This window comes from Mustela nigripes, chromosome 14 (assembly GCF_022355385.1).
Source record: "Mustela nigripes isolate SB6536 chromosome 14, MUSNIG.SB6536, whole genome shotgun sequence".
Lineage (NCBI taxonomy): Eukaryota > Metazoa > Chordata > Mammalia > Carnivora > Mustelidae > Mustela > Mustela nigripes.
The window spans coordinates 61,697,866-61,716,006 of NC_081570.1; the positions used below are offsets into that span (position 1 = coordinate 61,697,866).

Below are 18,141 nucleotides of genomic sequence, written 5' to 3' on the forward strand. Positions count from 1 at the left end.
AAATGTTCAAATATGGCACATAATTGAGGACTGAGAGGGTATTTTTCCTGCTTTGACATGAAGCAAAGCACAGCACTGGAATTTCAAGACCAGAGGAATTCGGAGAGCGGAGTCTTTTCTTCAGTTCATGGATGTGCAGCGACCTCTGGTGATAATCACCTTGGATGTCATGGTGGGTACCACCAAAAGAGACCGTGGTGGGTCTTGTAAGGCCTGTGCTGATGAGACAGTAGAACTGAAACAGAGACTGTTGAACTGCCATAAAGCAACTGAAAAGAAGTATCTGTGAGACTGTATGTGAAATAGGAGTTCTGAGCATCCTAAAAATTATTGGAGTAGGTTTTTCCAGGAGACAGTGACCTTAAATTAGTAGGGGTGGTTGCGGAAAGATAACTTATGTAAGTCCAAGAATCATATCAGAACTTTGGATTCCCTTGAATGAAAGCAAGGACTTTAATATGCTTTTATTTCCCACTCCTTAATATTTTATAATATGATCTAGAATTAGATACATGGAATTTTATTAATACATTTTTCTTATTCTTATTAAAGATCTTGTCTTTCAAGAGTAATTTTCACTCTTGCAATATAATTTTGCAATATCACCACTCTCGCTTGAAAGAAACCTACGTACTTTGCTGGTAGTAATGTTCTCTGGAGTTCTATTATAAAATAATTTCTTCGTTTCTATCTTTTTATTTTCCATTCATTTCTTCTAGAGTGTATCTTTGTGTAAGACCCCATGATGTATGTGTAATGTGAACCTTTGGCTATCTTGATAATTTCCACTCATTACTTTTAGATATTAATAAAAGCTTGGCTTGGTTGTCTCTAACTTTTTTACTCTCCACTGAACCTCAGAAGCTTATAGCTAACTGCTTACTGGTTATCTCCACTTGAATGTTTAAAATATATCTCAGGTTATATCAGGTAATGTAACTGCATCAGTGTGAAATTTCAGGGCCATAAAAAATGGCATTGTGGCTATACAAGATATTATTTTAGTCCTTGGGAGATACATAATTCTAGTTCTTAGGAGATGCATAAAAGATGGAGGGCCATCTTTCCTTTGTGATATCAGATACAGTATTAGACGCTGTGGTAGTTATGAAAATATGCCTCCCACCCTGATCGTTTCTGTTTTGAGGAACATAACTGAGTGCCCCAGTTGCTTCTCTTCTTGATCTACCCCCATGTTCAAGACAGGGATACATTTCCCATAGGTGTCTCCCAGCCATGACTCTGAACAATCAGGGTATTAATGAAAGCCCATTCCTACAAGGAATGAACTTGTTTAACGGGTAACTTTGTTTCAAGGACTTCCCACCAGCCAACACATTCTTAGAACTATGTCGCCTTTTGGAACACTTTCTCCCCAATCCTCCGTGAAGATTAGAAGATGGACATATCTTTTTGAGGCCACCATTCAAACCACTATGTTATCCATGCTGCAATTAAGGTTGTTTTCTCCAAAAGATTAGCAAATCACACACAGATACACACACACAGATTACCAAATCACTGATTTGTGCTATCGGATGTTATATATATACCACAGTGCTCCTGTAAATCTGTAAGTATATGTATTTGTAATGTGTGCGTGAACATATGTATGTGTGTTTTGTGGTTTTTGTGGAATTTTGTTGCTATTTCAAAAGGAAGCTCAAGAGTCTCCAACAACTTGTGTCTCCAATTTAGATATTCAGGGTGTGTATTAAATGACACAGTCAATTATTTCTCAGGCAAAATTTCTCCCTAGTTTTCTGCTATCAGCTAGAAAATGTTGATATAATAAGTGTTATATATTTTGATATGCTGTATAGAATATTATCAAAGTAGTATAACAAATATAAATGGATGGCAAAAGCTAAGTATTATTTAATTTATTCATTAAATACACATTTCTGGAATGACTGCTATATGTCAGGCACAACGCTAAGTATAGAGATAAGTAAGACTATGTATTGTACTCAAAGACTTTACAGTATTTTAGAAGGATATAACATAACATAAATGGCCATACATCAAAAGAAAAAATAATAAATATCCAAAGAGAGAATGAAATCAAGAGGCATATGAGTCAGGAAGAAAGACAAAAGACAAAAATTTTAGGAGAGATATGCATTTAAAAAATTGATAGACTTTTTTTTTTTTTTTTTTAAAGAACAATGTTAGGGTCAAAGAACATTTGAGAGGAAGGTACAGAGATTTTCCATATAATTTTCTTTCCCAACACATGCATAGCGCCCCCGTATATATTGTCAACATCCCCCTCCCAGAGTGGCATATTTACAAAGTTAATAAACCTATAGTACACATCATATCATCCGGAGTCCATAGTCTACATTATGGTTTACTCTTGGTGTTATACATTCTATGGAGTTGAACAAATTTATCATGACACATGTCTATCATTACAGCATTGTGCAGAGTGGTTTTACTGCCCTCAAAATCTTCTAAGCTCTATCCATTCCTCCTTTCTTCTCCCACTAATCCTGGAAACCACTGAGCTTTTTACTGGTTCCATAGTTTTGCCTTTTCCAGAATGTCATCTAGTTGACTTACACAATATGCAGCCTTTTCAGACTGGCTTATTTCACTTAGTAATATGCAGTAAGTTCCCTCCATGTCATTTTATAGCTTGATAGCTCATTTCCTTTTGGCACTGAGATTATCCCATTGTCTGGATGCACCAAAGTTTATTTATCCATACAACTACTGAAGAGTATCTTGGTTGCTTCCAAGTTTGAGTAATTGTGAATAAAGCTTCTATAAATATCCATGTGCAGATTTTTCTGTGGACATAATTTTCAACTCCTTTGGGTAAATACTAAGGAGCATGATTACCGGATCTTTTGGTAAGAGTCATGTTTCCTTTTGTATGAAACTGCCAAACTGTTTTCCAAAGTGGCCGTCCCATTTTTGCGTTCTCACCAGCAATGAAGGAGACTTCCCATTGCTCCACATCTCACTAGTATTTGGTGTTGAGATGTTCATTTTGGTCCTTTACCACATATGTATGAAATGATTGAATAAATACATTTGCATAAATTTTCATGCCTGTGTAACTAACTACCAGAGGTAGAAATCTCTGTAAGTATAAGCCAGAAATTATGTGGAAGAAATCCTAATACATTTGGAGAAAGAAAACTGCAAGTAAACATTTGCTAGATGTTTTCTATGTTTAAATTTATACATTAAAAACTGCTGTTTGAAAATAAGCATTTCAGATTTCACATGATCCATTCTATGCATCCAATTGCTCAAACAAAAGGAGAAAAGAACAAGAAAGAATTCTAGCAAGACTGCCAGCGGCAGGTGCTGAAATTTGCTTCCACGCACTGTCTTTCTTGACTTTCACTTTGCTTTTGAGGATCGGTACAGGGCTTGAGAAATATTTCAAAGAAGTTTTCTGGCCAGCTATGTTTTGCCAAGCTGTCGTAGCTTTCTCAAAGCTTTCAAAATTATCAAATACCAACATATATCTCCCACACTATTGCTTTATCAGGAAAGGACACTGAAAATAGCATCACAACTTTCAGAATTCTTTATCATGTCATAAAGCAGCTGTAGTCAAACTGCAGTACCTCCACTCAAGCTGTAACAAGGCAATGTCAGCATTAAGATGTAACGTTCCACAGATGCCAGTTGTAGCAATAGCTGTAATAAGTGTCAGAGGAAGCATTATCACATGCTACCTCTTTCAAGTTGGCAATGTGACTTTTATCAATCTTTGAAAGTAATGGTTCGACTTTGAATTTCATGCCACTTTAATGGGGGAAAATGGCTTGTTCTTCCTTGTCCTGTCCAGAATTTTAATTAGTTTTGCTTTTTTCTTATCTTTTGCATATTTTACCTCCATCCATAGTCATCATCAGATACCCATTAACTTCTAGGTAGGGAGAAATTACTGGGATTTTCTTTAGAGTTCCTATGACATTTAAATGTTCTTCCTGATATTTGACAACCTCTACAACGCTGCCAGCATGGATAATATCTATTGAATATCCAGTGTGTTAAAAAAAAGAAAAGAAAAGAAAAAGAAAAATCCACCAACTTCTAATTCCTGAAGCTTCAAAGACATGAACAGGATGGTTCATGCATTTAAGGTGCTTATAGCTGAGTGGAGGATACAAAAGTACACACAAGTGACAAAGAGTTACATTTAATAGTGTTTTGCAAATCACTGAGGTCTTACAGACTTACTGTTTAATATCTACCATAACCTGACAAGACAATTCTTTTTTTTTTTTTTTAAGATTTTTATTTATTTGTTAGAGAGGGAGAGAGAGAGATACAGAGCGCAAGCACAGGCAGACAGAGTGGCAGACGAGAGGCAGAGGGAGAAGCAAGCAGCCCGATGCGAGACTCGATCCCAGGACACTGGGATCATGACCTGAGCCTAAGGCAGCCGCTCAACCAACTGAGCCACCCAGGCATCCCCCGACAAGACAATTCTTAAAGATAAGAGAATTTAAGGCAACAGATTAAGAAATAAATCATTCGAGTGTTTCAAAAAGACACTAGGCACAGTCTGGGCTCTATGGAGTCTATTGTTTCTCTGAATCTCCTGTTCTTTCTACTATACTATATAGCTTGTAAGAGTTTAAACCAGAAAGTACGATGGTTGTAAAATGAGGAAATTGGTAGAGACTTCACTAGGAGACGTAACTTAGTCTGATTATTAAGAACAAGAGGAATGACATAACCTGACAAGCTGGCATGAGTAAGGACACAAGCCATGTCATAGCAGTGGGCATTTGCTGGATCTTGTCAGGCCCACTGTGTAGATGACCACTGCCAGTATTCTTACATCCTCCTGATCACAAAACTCTCCATGTAGCAACCTTCTAGAAGTTTTCCCAGTTGGGCAGAATCTGAAAAACTGAGAGTAACATGCAAGTCAGGGAAGAAACAAGAGCACTGAATTTCTTTGTCTTTTAAATTTTTTCAGTGTAATGGCTTCTTCTAAGAACCGACTCCGCCTAAGAAAGGGCTTTTAAGCTTGAGGGCCAAATTAACCATTTTGAGATATGTAATTATTTATGATCTTTGGAAACATAAAGGGTAAGTGTGTCTTCTAGCAGACCTAATGCCTTAAGGTGATTTCTACGTAAGGTTATTTGTTCTTTTGCTCAATATTTAAAATTGGTCACACATCCCCATTTACATGTCATAAAGTGAAGATGTGGGGCGCCTGGGTGGCTCAGTCATTAAGCATCTGCCTTTGGCTCAGGTCATGATCCTGGGGTCCTGGGATCAAGCTCTGCATCCGGCTCCCTGCTTGGTGATGGGAAGCCTGCTTCTTCCTCTCCCACTACCCCTGTTTGTGTTCCTCTCTCTCTGTGTCTCTCTCTCTGTGTCAAATAAATAAACAAAAAATTGAAAAAAGGAAAAAAGGTAAAACAAAGTGAAGATATATATGTATTATCATTTATTATTATGAGGAATATATCATTTGTTTGAACTGTCATCCTCAGTCTTTCTTTTAAGAAATCAACTAATTAATTCTCTGATGCTGGCACTTCCTTTTCTTTCTTTATTTCTTTATTGAGAAAACACTATGTGTCAGGAACATAAAATATGAATTTTTTCACAAGCATTATTTATTTAATCTTTATTTTAAAAACTCAAAATCCTGAATAAGAGAAATTTGAAGTTCGGTAAATTAATACCTTCCACCAAAGTCACTCACTAGGCTTAATGGCAGAACTGATATTTGAACCAAAGTTCCCTTATTCTTTCCAAATTCCACCCACACTCGTTAACCAACTTTCAGCATCTTCTAGAGACCAGACACGTTTGCATTTGTTTCTTTAACTCAAAGAAACCTGTGTGTGGGTAGCATTTACAACTGTTGTTTCCATCGTTATAGAGTTAAACAGAGAAACTACACACAAATCAAAACCAAACGCCCTCCCCCCAAAGAAGTCAAAACCAAAAAAAAAAAAAAAAAAAGTACTAAATTCTTTAGGAACAAAATGTTCTGCAGTACTGGGTAAGTGCAGAATACAAAGTCTCCACAACTTGTTAGATCACTTACAGACTTCTTTAGAATACTAATCATCTGTCATTTCCATGTTGCATGCAAATTCTGGGTAGCTGTTGGTAAGCAAGTATAAAATCACCTAGTATCTTTTCTGGCTTTGTTTCAGCTGGTAGACTCCTGAGTAACCCAGTCACATAAAGCTAACATCATGAAATATGCATGTTGTTGAACTATTTAGTCACATATCACATTTTCTATTAACACATTCTCATTAGATTTCTAAACATCATGGAGGCAATTCATGCTTCAGCTTAGCTCCTCCTTCAGATCCCATAGGTCCCCTCCACCACCAACCCCACTCTCCCACCCTTTCTGTCTCCTTTATTTGGTCCTGTTCTCGTCCCTCTCTGTGTTCTGCCTTTTCTTCTTAGTCACTATTTTTTGTGCTTTGTTGCACTTACTTTTCTTTTTTAACTTACAGACTTCACTATTTTAATACTTGTCTTCCTTGCTTCCATTAAAAAACAATATTCAAAACAAATGTTCCCAAATTAAGGCAACAGATGAGAAATTTGGTCTATACTTTCCAATTTAATTTTTCTTAAACTGCTCTGTATGGTGACTGTCAAAGCATGTGTGGAGGACAGTCAATGAATTTTGAAGCCAACTACATGTGGATTCTGATCATAATTCTGACACTTTCACCAAATGGGTGGCCTTGGGAAAGTTATTTTAAGCTTCTCAGCTTCAATTCCTCAGGTGTAAGGTGAAACATTAATATCACCATATAAGGCTATAGCAGAGACCAAATGAGATGAGGAAATCAAAGTACCTAGATATGTTACCTTAGGGAAATTACTTAACCTTTCTCCTATTCCATTTATATTCAAAATTATATGATAATTATATCTACCTCATGGGGTTGTGTGACATTGTTAACCATAATTGACTAACATACATTGCTTAGAACCATGTCTTGTACATAGTGATATATGTGTTAATTATTATTATTACCTAATACCTAACACCATGCCTAGCATTGAAAGATCTCCTGTAGGTAATACTTTCTACAAATGGGTTACTAACAAACATTTTTTTAGATTACTGACTTGTCAAAAGGGAAGAAGAGCTCAGTGCATAGAAAGCATGACTGGGACGATGTAGAACATGCTAGAAAAGCTGAACAAGTAGAACATGGTGACTGAAGGGGTTAAAGGATAAGGAGGAATCAAGGATGATTCTCTGGTTCTTGTTTGGGTAACTTGATTCATGGTGATATCCTGCACTACAAGAGGAGAAGCAAGTTTGGTCAGGAAAAAGGAAGACTCGGGGCTAGATGGCTCAGGGATTAAAGAGTCCATGGCATTGAGCAGCACAGATGTTCGTGTTGGAAAAAAGAGTGGAAGGAAAAAAGGTGAGACTAGTGAATTGAATAGGGGCTGGTCAGTAAAGTAGTAGAAGAAGTAAGTGTAAGAAAAACCTTCAAGAATGTTGACTATGAAGGGAAGGAGAACAATAGAATGTTGCGCAGAGGATTACCATGAAAAAAGCAGGGTGTTCTGTCAGTAGCTATATTAATTATTCACAACCATGATGTTCCTTAAGCTGCTATAATTTGCCACGTCCTAGAGAGCAAAGGATTAAAAAACTGGTTTAAGAATAGTTTTGCACTATCTGGGGAAATAGGAGATATGCAGAAAAAGAAAAAAAAATAGTGTATACTAAGTACCAAATGTGTGGAACTGAAAATTGTATTACTGGTATTCAGTCTCGGATTTATTGGTGCAGGCTTGTATATTTGGGTAAGATTTCAAAAAGGAGGCCAGATTTCAAATTGTTCTTGAAAAAGGGCTAGGATTTAGGTGGTCAGGAAAAGCATGGGGGAAGGGGTAAATGGGATGAATAGAGCTTCTGACTTCTGCTTGGCAGTCAGTGATTAGAGGAGTAGAGTGAAAGAGTTGATTCAGCTCATTTCCTTATCTTTCCTGGAAAGGTAGGTTTGTTCTAAAGCTTTTTATGTCCTGCGTAATATCTAGCAGTGTGGTGGATGCCAAATAAATATCACCCAAATATTTGTTGAGTAAATGCTGATTATATAGGTAGCTGACAGATAAGAATTTGCCTGGAGTAAGACTAAAATGGGAAAATTAATATATTAAGTCTCAGAGAATTATTCAGAGTCACAAATTTGGACCTTTATAGGAAATATGAAGCAATAGTTTGGCCTGAGTAACTACAGAATTCATTCTATGGAATCTAGGAAAAGTTACAGCTGAATATAATCCCTCCATAAAATCCCCCCCATTGTTCCCAGTTGTTCTTGCCCTTTATTCCTTCAGTGTCAGAAGAAATTTTAATTCAATAAGAGTTTATTGATCACCAATTATTTCTCTGGTTCCTGGGTCTCACCCTTGTGGAACTTACAATCTTATTGGAGACAAGCACTGGAAAAGCTCATCTAAGAAGAAATCACTGGACAGGGTATTGAAAAATGGGGATATTTATTTAGAGGAAATTGGAAGTGAATTCAGAGTTGGAGAAGACAGCATGAACAAAGGGAAGCAGAAGGGGAGGTAGGAGCTGATGGTATTGTGGGGACAGTCACACAGCAATGACAAAGGGTTAGAACTAAAATAACCCTAAACTGTCATGGTTGGTAACTTATATTTCTATGACTAATATTTCTATCCCACAGGAATAGACTATCTAGTGCCTAAAAAAAAAAAAAAAAAAAAAAAAACCTACAGTTCCTCTTCTCAACAACTGAAGAGAAGCTGAATGGTTCAGTGAATTTTTAAAAAATAGACCTGTTCGTTTCTTTTGAATTTTCATAGTGTCCCTGATGGAAGGCATGTGGGACTAAGTACATTTTTAACCTGGCCTTTTGCACAGATATGGGCATTTAGTCTTCCCGTGCTAAGAAGAGATAGAGATAGTATAGTAAAAGCCATTGCTTCTGATTAGTTCAGTAGGTAAACGGTTTCTTTCCTGAGTTACTTACAAATCCCTGCCTCCCAAAAGGGTGCGAACAAATTCCCCTGAAGCCATCCTTTTTAAACATTCATTGGTGGCTCAGATTAGGAGACACTCCTTTAGAGGTCGAGCTCAGCAGGAGCACAGCCTCTGCTTGTCAGAGATAGAGCCGCCTGGCCTGCTCTCGCCAAGTTACCCAGGTCCGGAGCTGCTCTACTTCATTCATAAACCTTCTTTGTTGATAAAGCCCAGCTCTTCTCTCTGCCATTCTTAAGCACATCCCTCCTCTGCTCAACACACGTGCACCTGCTTCGTGTTCTTGAAACAGGAAATTGGCACACAAAAGATCAAGGGTTTTGCTGCCACACCTAACTCAAAAGATTCTTCTTGTACGTGTCTTTATATATTTGTGTTCTTATTCTCTCTTCTCTCCAGCCTTGTTTCTTTATCCCCATTAGTGTCCAGGATTTAATTTCATCCTGCAGAGATACAGGGTTAAAACAGACCTTGTGTGTCTGAGTGTTTGTGCTCAGAAGGCATGTGGTCATAGAAATACAGTTTTGGATCTGATTTCTTAAGCATCGGTGTGAAGAGTCCTAGCACGCTTTTCAGTGGGAGTCGGTGGTGCCCTTAGCATCCATATAAACACTTAACAGAGGCTAGAGACATGCTTAGATCCTCAGAGAGCAGGGAAAAGGAAGTAAGTGAGGCAGCACAAAGAACAGTTATTAGTCAGGGGCTGAACCAGGTAATCTTGGCAAAAAAAAAAAAAACAAGCTCTTCAAATTCTTCCTTTATAGCATTCAGATTTTGCAGTTTGCATATCTAAGATGCCTCATCCTCATAAGATTATACCCTGTTAAATGGACATAAGCGAAACTGTAGCCATACCTAGAAACAGCAGTTGTGCTAGCTTGTTGATTCTAGGCTACTAACTCGTAGAAATCTCACAATCAATAGCATGAGTGTGTGTCGTTCGATTTATTCAGTCATTATCACTCTTCCACTTGCATTTCATGGTGTTGAGCAAATAGTAAGTGAAGAGTATGGAGGTTTTTTCACCTTACTCTCAATAAATGGGTTTAACAACAATACAAATCTTATAATCCACCTCTTCAATCCCACTGGCAATGGGACAAATCCAATAGCTTTAGAGGTAAGCCTTCAAATATACTTCTACTGACAGACTGAAGTTTGTTTTAGAAAAAGTCAAGGTTCTACAATCCTTTGCATTCATTGAAGTGTTCTGTTTCCATGGTTTCCAAGAGTTCACTGAAATTAGGCTTTCAGTGTTTAGAAGTTAATGATATGGGGCTTTGGTAAATTTCTTCTCTCTTACCTGTATTATGTTCAAGATCTGTATATTGCTATTCCTGAATTAGTTTGGGGTTCTATTTTGCTGTCAATGTGGGTTTTTTCCCAATGTGCCTTTTCATAAGAACCAATGGTAGATACAAACTACCTTAAATCAGTATGATAAAGCTCAACTAGGGTTGCTTCCTGGCAGCATTAAAAATAAAATTACAGTTTTCCCTGTCAGTGAAGAACTAGCTTCACAGGGATTAATAGGAAAACCTAGGCTTGGGATTCTCTGGCCTTTGTCAAGGAGGAGTGCCCTGATGAAATAAAATCCAAAAGATAGAGTTCCAGTGGCCTCACTTTTCTGACAGAAAAAACAACAACAACAAAATCTTCTGGATATGGTGGGAGTCGTGGATCAGTTTATGTTGGGCCCAAAGGTACACAGATGCCCAGAATATTAGGTGGAGGCTTTATTAGGGTATGAAGCAAAGTACATGATTCCCAATGTTGCCATACAATTGTTAACTGGTTTCTGTGTGCTGCCCGAATTGTGAGGGACCTTAGAGTGGTTGCTGAGGGTCCAGTCACCACATAACATATATAATAAGGAAAGACCAACAAGGTCTCTGAACCTAAATGTGTTGTCTCCATTGTCTAGGGCTCCAATCCAGGATCCCCAGCAGTCACCCCTCATGAAAATATTGAGTTTTTTATTTTTTTGTTCCCTATGATGGAAGAAGCAGGGATAAAAATGTAAAATCAGTGGAAGAAAAATATCAGGGGGCACCTGGGTGGCTCTGTGGGTTAAGCCGCTGCCTTCAGCTCAGGTCATGATCTCAGGGTCCTGGGATCGAGTTCCGCATCGGGTTCTCTGCTCGGAAAGGAGCCTGCTTCCTCCTCTCTCTCTCTGCCTGCTTCTCTGCCTACATGTAACCTTTGTCAAATAAATAAATAAAATTTAAAAAAAAAAAAAAGAAGAAGAAGAAGAAGAAAAATGTCAGAAAGAAAGAAAGGGAGGGAAGGAGGCAGGAGGCAGGAAGGGTGGAAGGAAGGGAGGCAAGTATGCTTCTGTGACTGCACGGAGATGATCTACATGACTTGGAAATATTTTTTTTTTTTAGGAAAAGGCACAGAGCTCCAAAGTTAGTAGAGGTGAGTTGCACTGCATTTCAAGGATCTAGGAAGCACCTTACATTATACTTGAAACAAATTGGAAGCAGCTCAGAGTACGGGGGTTCCATATGGAGAGGTACAGAGCCACATTTTGTTAGTGGCAAAGGTTTAGGAAGGGTTTTTAAGGGGAACTTAATAGGCTAGAACAGTGTAGCTGCCTCTGCTGAAAGTCAAGAATGTGGTAACTCCCCAGAGGGAGGTCTGGAGCAGAGAGTTCTGGGCCATCAAGGAGTACCACCAGCAAAACTGGCAACAGGCAGATCTGGGACTCCTCAGCATCAGGTCTGAATGATTGCTTGTCAGGCAGATGTGTTTGTAAACGAATGACTTTCACAGTGTGATGAGATTCAAAATGAAGCCTAATTGCTTCCACTGATTTAACCCTTGGAATGCTTCCAGGCATGCCGATAGCCATGTGTCTTTAATCATGTAAGTTAATCACCTTCAGGCATTTATCAGAAAACAGTGGCTTATAGCAAGTCTGGAGAGCATTGCTGTTGCATTATTAGGTTTACACTTCTGAGGCTGTCATCTCTTCAAATAAGGACACTGAGAGGTTGGCCACGGTGCCCTTAAACTAGTGTTTGTTAGTAGCAACGGACACAGTCAATTACATGGCTCTATAATTCAGAAAAAAAAAATGAATTAATATTTATGTGGATTTTTTTAAGTGGCTTAGAAAAAAACACCTAATGGTACCAGAGTGAGAGTAGTAAGTCACCTTGATCCTTCTAAGGCCATCATGAACTCCAGTCTGGCTCTGGAGGTAAGTCAGAATTGGAAAATGGTCTAATAATCAGGCCAGTCTGATTAATAGTGACAATTAGTATTGGACTATAGTGCATAACCAACTGATTATGAATCATTTAAGCACTTTAGGTAAATTTTCAATATAGGCAATTAAAATGAAAAGACTCATGATGCTTACATAATGACTTCATTAAATTAACTCAGTTCTGAGGTTGGAGTAAAAAAAAAAAGTCAGAACCAGCAGAATTTAACTTCCATTCACTTTTGTATAAACAAAAACTAGAGAAAATACTTAAAAGATATAAATACATACACACACACCACACTGAAAACAGCTTATTCTTTTCTGAAAGAGAACTGTGTTACTATGGAAGAAAGAACTGAAGGTCAGAGCAGGGATTGTATTCGCATTGGATAAAGTAAATCTTGCCTTCAGTTATATTTTGTATTCTGCTAAGTGCATACATTGTTAAGGTTAAAAGAACTTTATTGTGGAGTCATCTGTAAGGGACAGACATTTCAAAGAGACAAATAGTCAGTTCTGTTACATAAACAATTGACCCAAATCATTTGCTTCATGATAAGAGACAAAGCAAAAGCCAACTCCAAATACTGTGCTTTCAATGCAGTCAGGGGAACAAAGATTCCTTTGGGTGAAATGCAGTCATTCAATCAAAGTAGCAACAGTTTTATAGAATTAGACAATGGGAATGGAAGGAGAAGAGACTCTCTAGGGCTAAGAGTGAGTTGAAACACTCCATAGTGAAGTCAGCTTCTCCTGTGGGTTTTGATTCGGAAAGTCATATTGTTTCCAAGACTCATCACTTGATTCCTACCCAGTACATGGCTTTATCATTTACAAAGGGCATTGCTTGTAAGTTACAAACACTCTGTAAGCTAGGTCTTCCATATTTTAATAATAACCAATACCTATTTAGCACTTCAGAATTTACAAAGCTCCATGTGTGATCTCTTTTTTTAACATTTTATTTATTTGAGAGAGAGTGAACTAGAGAAAGAAGGAGTGGGGGGGCAGAGAGGGAGAAGCAGACTCCCCACTGAGCAGGGAGCCCAATGGGGGACTCCATCCCAGGATCTGGGATCATGACGTGAGCCGAAGGCAGACATTTAATTGACTAAGCCACCCAAGTGCCCCTCCATGTATGTGTGATCTCTGGTTCTTCATTCCTCTCACAAGTTTTAAAGACGAGAAAGGAAGATTCAAAAATTTGAAATGATTTTTTGTCCAAATTCACGGGACTAGTAACAGCAAAAACCAGGTATTCTGACTCTGGGTCCTTTTCCTACATACTCCCTTCTCTTCATCCTATTTCTTAAGACCTTCTCTTTTACCTTAATGATATTTTCCAGAATTAATTCTCACAGTCACTATATTCTTTTCTAGGTCTCTGACCATAAAAGCCACTTTACAGTCTACCTATTGTATGATAATGTTTCTTCCTTTCAGTTTGCATTTCATTCCCAATCAGATTGTCATCTCTTTGAAAGCAGACACTGAGGTTTCTATCACAGAATGAAGCCTTCTAAGCAAGAAGGGTAAACCTGCACAGAAATCCACATTGGTGACTTCCATTCCAGCATACCATTTCTCCTGTAAGGCATGATCACCAAAGACTGCAATAAAACCCTTTGAGCTACTGGCGCTGCATGGTTGACTTGGCACACTCATCGGCTAAGCTGCTTGCTTCAGAGCTTGAGCCTCACTTCACACAACAAAATTTCAAGTCCACAAACAGCACAGACTATTAGAATCACACTTGTTTAGATGAAATCAAAATGTTAGATCCAGAAATGCCAAAAATTACTGTAAGTATGAAGAACTTATTGATGTTTATCTCTCGAACTTCCTTGTATTTTTTTTTAATTATGTTATGTTAGTCACCATACAGCACATCATTAGTTTGTGATGTAGTGTTCCATGATTCATCATTTGCATGTAAGGCCCCGTGCTCCATGCAATACATTCCCTCCTTAATACCCATCACCAGGCTCACCCATTCCCCCCAACCCCCTTCCTTCTAAAACTCTCCGTTTGTTTCCCAGAGTCTGTAGTCTCTCATGGTTCGTCTCCCAGTCCGATTTCTCCCCCTTCATTTTTCCCTTCTCTGTTGTCCTCCAGGCTGTTCCTTATGTTCCACAAATAAGGGAAACCATATGATAATTGACTTTCTCTGTTTGACTTATTTCACTTAGCATAACCTCCTCTAGTCCCATCCAAGCTGATGCAAAAGTTGGGTAATTATCCTTTCTGATAGCTGAGTAATATTCCATTGTGTATATGGACCACATCTTCTTTATCCATTTGTCTATTGAAGGGCATCTTGGCTCTTTCCACAGTTTGGCTATTGTGGACATTGCTGTATGAACACTGGGGTGCATATGGCCCTTCTTTTCAATGCATCCATATCTTTGGAGTAAATACCCAGTAGTACAATTGCTGGGTCATAGGGTAGCTCTATTTTTTATTTTTTTGAGGAACCTCCACACTGTTTTCTCAAGTGGCTGCACCAATTTGCTTTCCCACCAACAGTGTAAGAGGGTGAACTTCCTTGTATGGTTACCAAACCTCCTGCCATATGGAGATCATTCCTCAGCATCATGGCACCCTTAAAGATGTTTTCAGAGTTTTAGCATCAAGTGTGTGTGTGTGTGTGTTGCAGATGTGTACACTTGTGTATATTAAAACATCTGTTCACCATTGTCCTCCTTCCTTCCACTGTAACTCTCTCTTCTCATCTACAGCTCCTTATTTCTCAGTCCTTTCCCCCCAGATAATAGGATTTGGGCTAAAGGGCTAGTTCAATCAATTACTGAGAGGTTTATTTATCTAACAAATTCAAATCAAAAGGGTCTGACTCACAGGGATATTTTCACCAAATGCTATGTACGTGAAGATACTCTGTAAAGCGTCATGTGTAACAGAAAACGGTCTCCCCCCAGAATTTCATATAGAAGCAAATGGATAAAGTGAACCTCCCAGGTGGTCTCCTAGGGAAGAAAAAAATCTTAGAATTCTCATCATCTTATTTCCTTTCACTCTTCTGATCCTGATGACACTCTTTGTGTGCCTAGCTGGATTCCCAGGTCAGATTGCAGATGTCCCGTTCACAGGGATTGTGCTTCATTCATCAACATATGACCTATTAACCACACTCTACCAGGGAAGAAGGTTAATCTTTGCCTGCTGTGTCTTGGTGGATCAGAGGTGTATTCGATTTATTTCCATGTAGCTTGTTGACTTCATTCTCATTACCTTATAGTCATATACATTGAACACAGAAATTTTTAGCACTAGCTGTCAGATCTTTCTTCACTCAAGCAGACTTTCTGTAATTTCTGTCTAGACAGCAAGCTGAAGAGTCCTGGCTCCTCAAGGCCTATCTGGATGATGTGCGAGTCAGCTTCCCCTTAAAAAAGTGTAAACTCTGGAGCCTGAAAATTGAATGCTGCCTCCATTTCTTACTAGCTCTGATACTGGCCATCTTATGTAACCACTGTGATCCTCAGTTATCCATCCGCAGAATAGATATGCTAATACCAACCACATAGTGGCTCCATGAGGTATGGAAGAATCATGAAAACACCAGTGCTTTCCTACAGAAGGCTCTCACGCAATACTTACTCCCTTTTTTCTTTACTGCTACCCTCTCTGTTACTGCCCTACAACTTTCACTATTCTCACTCGTCTCAAAACTCGCCATTCAGGACAAATCTCAGTAATTAAACTCTTGAAGTTACCACTAATAATAATTGTACCACTTCTATTGTCTTAACTGACTTCAGCTCTAAGCTCCTCCCCTCCCCTAGGTATCCTCAACCCTGATGCTGATGACTCTCTGACCCCCCACAAGGGCCAGCACAAAGCCTTAGTTAGTGCTGTCACTGATCAGCACAGATTCTCTCAGCTTCACCCCTGCCTATCTCTCTCTATATACTTCACTCCGGGTAATAGGAACCATGACTCAGCAGTAACTAATAAAATGAATGGCTGAATCTTAGAGGTAGTTCTTAAAGTTAGTTTCCATGGTTACTGAGTGGTTAGAGAAGGAATGGGCAAATCCAAAAGACAATCTTGAAGTAAATAGAAAATTTTATTTTGTTCCAGCACTTCCGAAAGTTCTGCAGTATTATTTTCATAGTATCCTTTTTGACATTTGGTCCCATTTGCTGGTATGAACGCAGATCACCTTATGTTCCTAAACTGTCATTTCATCCTTTGTTTTGTGTAATTTACTACTGTGTGTTAAGAACACAGGAATTCTGTCTCCTTGTATCAGGCCTAGAACTCCCTTCCATTTTCATCTTTCCTTGTAAGAATCCAACACCACCTCTACTAAATTTCCCTCCATTACTCTACAGCACGTACTCCAATTAGGAAGTATATCTTCCTATAATTCCTGATAGAAACTGTAAATATCCCTAACTCTAGACCTTTCTAAGATCATCCTCCAACTTAGACTTCTTTTCTCCCATTATCTTCGGCCCCATTTTCTCCTCACTACGTCTGCTCACAAACTCTTTGCCTGTCTCGTTTACCACTGTGTATCCCAGAATATAGAAAATTTCTTGATACATGACCAACATTCAGCCAATTTATATTTATAGACTTACAGACTTTCCCTCAAGTCCCACTTCAAAAATAATTTCTTTTTTTAACCTACACTATTTTCTTTGAATTCTTACATAAGCCACATTCATTTTTATTTTTATCAGCTGATTTTAAGTTCCTTGAAGATGAAATTCATAACTTGCCTCACGTTGCATCTCTCAGAGTATCTTGATAATATGAGGAAATTAAATATCATCTTGGAGGAAAGGTTCATAACCTAAAACAAGAATGATTCATAAAATGCATTTCTCACCTACCATTTTCTAGTCTCTATTCTAAGATCTGAGAGAGTGACCTTCATGAACTAGAGTCTTTGTCTTCACTGTTACTAGTTACCTGTGTAATCTCCACTGATACACTCAAATTCTCTGAGTTTTGGACTCTTCTAGGAACTGAGAGGGTTATACTAAGTTCTAATGTCTCTTCCCATCGTAGGATTTTGTGAATTCTAAATATTTATCAGTAGATTGATGAATGGTATTTGAAAAGTATTCATGACTATTTTCTATTTCTTTTGATTTATTTGTTCAACAGATGTTTATTGAATGCTCCAAGGTAATGTGTATGCTAAAAACACCAGAGGTACAGCAGTGAGCATAATCCATGCATCCTGAGGTATCCTGCTTCTCATACCATGATGCCCTGGATGTCCCAGGGACCTAATTCACTTAAATTTCTTTGATAAAAGGGCAAAATTTTGCTAAACCCTCCACCCCAATTCCAGCTAGCTCTTATTAACATAAAATATTTACTTTGGGAGAAATTTAAGCAAGCAAATAAATAAGTATTCCATACAGATGTAACTTTTCTGGGGGTTCTCAGATCCGCGATTTTAAGCTATTGCCTGGATGACTACTATGATGGAAAAAGTGAAAATTTAACCAGTTGTTCTGGGAGGCTTTCCCTATATTGAACTAGAGCAGCAGCTCCATTTACAAATCTGTTTTACATCTTGAAATGATACTCCTAAAAACATTTTTTTAAATAACCACTGTTCTGGGTAACTAATTGGAATTAAAACAAAGTAACAGACAGCAAGCTATACATATAAATGTGTGATAATTAGAACTCCCTATTTGGTATGTATTTTAATGATATCTTTAAAATGAAACACCCATTATCTTTTGATAGGCCAATGGATGTGGGATTGAAACTCCCATAAATCCTTCAACAAATAGTGGTACAACATTAGATGCATTTTTCTTGTTGTACTTGAACTTCCAGAGAGCTCCTGATGCTATCAAGTTCTTTATCATGACAGTCATCACATGTAGCAACTGATAAATTTGTGGTTAAAAAGAACATTTCAGGGTTTTGTTTTGAC

At 38.2% G+C, this 18,141-nt stretch overlaps 1 protein-coding gene across 1 annotated transcript in view; it reads left to right on the top strand.

Moving 5' to 3' along the window:
* TNNI3K (TNNI3 interacting kinase) overlaps positions 1 to 18,141 on the top strand; it is a 318,208-nt gene that overhangs the window by 203,158 nt on the left and 96,909 nt on the right.